The sequence below is a fragment of the Mustela putorius genome, unplaced genomic scaffold (assembly GCF_011764305.1).
Source record: "Mustela putorius furo isolate JIRA1106 unplaced genomic scaffold, ASM1176430v1.1 tig00000056_pilon_pilon_pilon, whole genome shotgun sequence".
NCBI lineage: Eukaryota > Metazoa > Chordata > Mammalia > Carnivora > Mustelidae > Mustela > Mustela putorius.
The window spans coordinates 10,251,459-10,257,472 of NW_025421263.1; the positions used below are offsets into that span (position 1 = coordinate 10,251,459).

At 34.9% G+C, this 6,014-nt stretch overlaps 1 pseudogene; it reads right to left on the minus strand.

Moving 5' to 3' along the window:
• Nucleotides 1-926: 926 nt before the first annotated feature.
• LOC101692640 lies at nucleotides 927-2,392 on the minus strand (annotated as a pseudogene).
• Between the last annotated feature and the right edge of the window lie 3,622 nt (nucleotides 2,393-6,014).

The following is a 6,014-nucleotide window of genomic DNA, read 5'->3' on the forward strand; positions in this document are numbered from 1 at the left end:
ATGTTAAATAAATTAAAGAATGGCACTTCCATAATCCTTTTCCCAGAGAGTTTTAAGTTATTTTTTTTAACTCTGAATGTGTTTAACTGAAAGAAAAAATTAGAAAAGTGTCCAGAAAAAAAAAAAAAAGAGATCAAAAGAATAACAACAACAACAAAGTTGATTGCTTAAAGGATTCTATATACTCTAAAAATTTTGGCTGGCAAAGAGTTGCAAAGCAATAGTATGACAGACATTTTTATCTGAGCTTTACAAATATTAACTTATCTAATGTTTGTAATATTCTTGTGATGTGTGCGCGAGTTTCACCAATTTTCAGAAGAATGAGAAAGGGGATACATAATTTTATATGTGGTGCTTTATCAGCATGAGTCCACATACAAAAAATACTAAATCAATATGTAATTTGCCCAGCTCCTTGCTTGATTAGCTGACTATGAATAGACTCTGATGGAATTTCCTAATGAAGCTGAGGTATCAAACACAACCTATTTTATTTTATTGTTAAAAAATTTTTCTGACAGAATCTTTTTTTTTTAAAGATTTTATTTGTTTATTTGACAGAGAGGAAGATCACAAGTAGGCATAAAGGCAGGCAGAGAGAGAGGGGGCAGCAGGCTCCCCGCTGAGCAGAGAGCCCATGCGGGGTTGGTCCCAGGACCCTGAGATCATGACCCGAGCTGAAGGCAGAGGCTTAACCCACTGAGCCACCCAGGCACCTTCTGACAGAATCTTTTAAAACAAAACAAATATAAAACACATTTCAACTCTGAAACCTGCCAGCATGCCTTGCTTTATCACAAGATGCATGCTAGACCATAAGACTAAGAAGCAGAGTCTTCAGGAACATTTGGTTGGGAGAAACAGAAAAATCAGATTTTATTTAAGCCTGGGCAAGCCCCAAAGCTAAGATACATTCTCGAATACTAGAGCAGACCTCATCTTTTCAGATCCTCGGAGGTCTTCTAATTCACAACATTCACACTAGAGTCTTCATATTCTTTGTCAGTGTCAGGCTGCTGCCATTCTGATGCCTTCTGAAGTTTCCACTAGGCCCATGGGGAGATGACAACTTCACATTAGCAAAGTGGGCAGTGTTTGGGATACCCAAACGCCTCATGCCATGAGTGTTGTTGGAAGGCATCCTAACCTCAGTAGGTATACTTCCCACAAATCTCACTGTTGTAGTTTAGACCATGAAGCTTATATCTATAGAGTAGGGAATGAGTTTGCCATCCCAGTCAAGGGGCAGGTTTTGGGGGTTGTAAGTGATCTCATACTCCTCATCTTCACCTTCACTCACACTTATCTGCTTGTGCCTCTCTACTTTTCTACTTCTCACTATTCCCTTATCCTGGCCCCCTTGTTTTGTGCATTTTTATGAGGAAGATGATGCTCTTCCCCAAGAATCTCTACGTATTCATAGATATAGGCGTCTAGGAAGGCAAGGTCCTTATTCCTCTCAGTGTCTCATTTGACTTTTGGTGGGATTTTTGGTAAGCAGCAAGGCGTCAGGTGACTCCAGGGACTTTCCTTTGGTGTTGAATAGCCTCTGGGCTCACTCTTCTAGGGTCGCACCATACTTCATACCTTAAGCTAAGAGAGCAGATTTTAATCTGTACAGACTAAATGATGCCAACTCTTCCCAAGGAAAGAATGCAGACATGTCAAAATGGAGTCCAGCATGAGTCAGGGCACTGCTTGTCTTTTTGGCCATCCGGGAAAGACACCATTCTCCCACTTCTCAAGCTCATTACAAATCTTCCTAAAAATCCATTCCAATATTGGAGCAGCTTCACTCAATCTATGTAATCTTGAAGGTGGTCAAGAAACATCTCTAGGCATCTCATATTTGATGTTATTCCTCTCTCTAGGAATGTCAAATAATTCATCAAAAATGGACAAGTATATGATATAATCAAGCCTCTCCCAAGACCTTCAGGTTAATATATTTGAGGTTAACAGTCATGGATAACAAGGTAATGACCATATCTCTCTTCATCTGTGAACTCCACCAAGTTCCGTGCCTGTTCACTTGGATTCTCTCAAACCTTCAGAAGGTCCTCAAATTCCACCGACATTGCCAGACAGATCTCATTTGGGTTCCAGTGGAATTCCTTTATTTGCTTTAGTCTACTATAAAATTTGGGTCTTGAATGACATTGAGTTCTTCCTTCCTTAACCCACTATTATCATCATCATACAAATCATACAAATCCCAAATCCCACAGGTTTTTACTGATTTCCATGTAGCTCTCTTGCATGGCCCATAAGCAGTGGTCAGAACTGATCTGCTACCAAAGCATGGACTTCTTAGCCTCTCTTTGGCCATGATGTCTATAAGTCATTCCTTCTCATGATACTGATGTTGCTGCTCTGGAGCTGCTTCCATTTGCCCTCTGCCTTTACACCTCAGTTCAGACCACTGGGATGGCCACAAATGACTTCAAACATTGTCTATTTTAATGCAAAGAAATGGATGAAATGGTTTAGAGATATAGGAATGTTAGAGGGGATTTATCATGTACCTTTTCATATATCTTTAAATATCTCCTCACAGATGCCATGGATCATGCTATTGAAAAACTCGATGAGGAAAGCACTAGCATTGAGATTTCTACCTACTGAAGGCTAGAAATAAGGCAGAAGATGCTACCATTGATATTCATTCCTTGAATTTATTAGAATTAGTATACTATGAGACTGCAAGAAGCCAAATAGTTATAATTGCCAGAGATAAATTAGGTCTCAGGTTTAAAAAAAGATTTGTGGTTGTGGATAAGTGATACTTAGGTATCAATAACTAAAATAATTAGATAAAGCAATTAGAGATTACTTGACTTATACAGCTGAAACTAGAAGTCTTTCAAACAGACATATCTTTGTTTGCCATAAAAATTAAGGGTCCATTCTGTGATTCCCAAACATGACTAAGCTCACAGATTCATCACTTCCTAAGGGAAGGTTATACCATCTCCAGAAGATTTTCCAATCACACTACAAATATATATACCATAAGTCTCATTCCTAACCTTTCCTAAAAGGACCAAGACTCTTTAACTGGGAAACCAGACCCCAGGGAAAGAGAAATAAACCAGTATTAGAACTTTTGGACATTTCTCTAAACTGATAGTTTTTCCTCAAATACAGAGTGCCACTCAGGTCTGCTGGTTAGGCTTAGGGGTCATGGAGATCAGTTAGTAAGTATAATTTATCCCAAGAATGTCTTACAGTGAGCTCAGGGCATATAAATTCATCTTACATATAAATCTACAGTCAGTGAATACAGGTTTAGACCAGATACACTTAAAAACTGTCAGAATCATCCAATTTGATACAAAAACTTTGAAGGAAATTTATTATGGAAGAATAGGCCAAGTACATAGGCCAAGTGTCAGGGAGTACCAACTACATTCCAGAATTTAAACTAAAAGCAATACTGCATCCATAACTGAAGAATAAAGCTCAGTACAACCACTAAAAATTGAAAATATTCTTACCAGAGTTCCTTTTAAGTTGCTTATTTGGCCTTTACAGAACAAAATTGTGTGTGTGTGTGTGTGTGTGTGTGTGTGTGTGTAGATACACACTTTGCTCTAAAAAAAACCCACAAAAAACAAAAAACTTTTTTTTTCATTTTAAAATGATAAAATAATGTTTTTAGAACACTTCATGTAAAGTGGAATACACAAAAATTTTATTTTAAAACTACTTTTAGGACTCTCTTTCCAAGAAGCCAACCAAAAAAAAAAAAAATTATCAAGGTTTCAAAAATAAAAATGTATTCCCAAAAAACAGTTTTTGTAAAAAAATAGGGTAAGGATAATTTATAAAAATGGTACAACACAGAATGATTTAGAGGTAAGAATTTAGTATAAATCTTAGGATTCCAAATGGAACATGGATTTTGTTTTAAGTGAATATTGTGTTTTACATTAAATACAAAAGACATATTCTATTCTCCTTATCGGAAATAATAGAAGTTTAATGGAAAAAGTAGTACAATTTAAAAATCTTTGGCTAAATAACAAATATTATATATATTGAACAAGTAGTTTGAAACATATTTAAGGTGATTTTAGCATTCTCACTGTCTATATCATGCACAGAGAATAAGTTGGAAAGAAATATATTTTGAACAGAAAAAAAAGTGTTAGTACTATGCAGAAACATAATCAATCATGGAATAAGATCTAATATAAGCCATAGATATTCATGCTATCATTATGAGAAGTAGCCTAAGAAATTCATTATTCTTAACCTTCAATCATAGGTTTACCATATGCACCCAAGGGAAAACAACTTTTTGATGCATTTTATAAAAACATAATTATAATTTCAAAATCAAGCATGAAAAAATATTGCAAGGGTGTACCTGTGCTATATCATACAACATAAGCTCTATGGAGCCAGGATGTGGGCCTTGTTATTCTTTTAATCTCTTATATTCTCTAAAAGAGTACTTTGCAGAACTTTTCAAAACCAATGTCCTACAATAAAATCTGATTAGATTATTCTGTCATTATTCTTCTGTGTCCTGTAATAACATTCCCTCATTTTCCTCATGTTTGTGCTGAGGTATGATGTGTTTTAAAATTTACATACTATTGAATAAATATTTCAGTTTGGAAAACTTTATTTCCTCTGATGCTTTTTTAAGAACTAGAACATCTGGGATATGCCCTGTTGAATCAATTCTCATGTATTCATTTCTTTATATTATTGGCTATACATCTGTTATACTGTCTTCATGGGTTAAATTGTTTCCCCTTATAATTCATTAAAGTCCTAACCTTCAGTAGCATAAAATATGACCAACTTATAAATCTCTAAGATCTTTACGTAAGTAATCAAGTGAAAATGAGGTCATTAGGTTAGACCCTCATCCAAAATAACTGATCATCTTATAAAAAGAGGAAATTTGGATACTGACGAGCACACAGGAAGATATCATATGAGGTTGAAGGTTGAAAGGGTGTTCCTCTGCAAGTCAAGAATGGTGAAAGATTGCCAGTGACCTATCAGAAAATAGAGAAATAGAAATAGAGAAAATAGAGAAGGGACATAAAATAGATTCTGCATCACAGCTTTCAGAAGGAACCAATCCTACCTATACCTCGATCTCAGATTTTTAGCTTCTAGAACAGTGAGAAAATAAATTTCTGGTTATTAGGACACCAAGTTTGTTATAGCAGCCCTAGCAAACTATGTACAAAAATCTTTAGAAGATAAAGGCCAACTTTTATTCATTAAATTCTAGAGACAATGGCAAAATTTCTCTTAGAACAAAAAATGGAAGGGCATGTTCCAGAATTACAAGTAGGAAAAAAGGATGTAAAGCAAAAGAAAAAACACTGAAAAAAAGGAGGATATAACATTAAGTCCCTGGTAGAGTTATAGCAGAGAATGTCTAATTTGTATGGAATAGAGTTGTGCTATGATAGGGAAGCATGAATCATGATACTGGAATCAGGATAAATCTGCATGCTTTATTCATGTTAAAACCAGGAAATGAACAGCTACCAGGAAATTTTAAGGGCTAGAAACATTCAGATTTCCATCAGAGCAGAAAGACTTAATTAAACATGTGGGTATTTAGTATAAACTTCAAAAGGTATGTTAGTTGGTAGTAAAATTAAAAGGTCTTAGAGTAAAGACCTTTATTCTACTCTAGAATAAAATATATTCTACTCTAAGTAACATAACATAGCAAATAAAATAAAATAATATCCACCTATAAACAAACTTTGAAAGAGTACAACCGAGCCAAAAATTAAGAAAAAATGACAACAAAACAAAAATCAGTACTCTAAAGAAAGACAACTAAATTCAATCTGGTGAGTATAAGCTTAACCATGATGCTTATTAATTTGAATACAAAAAGTGAAGCACATTATTTAGAATGCAGAAATTGTGAGACTGTAGAAAAGAATAATATTCACTTACATGCAAAATTAAAATGATAGAAAAGGTTATACCATGCAGACACTGATTATACAAAATCAAGAATGGCT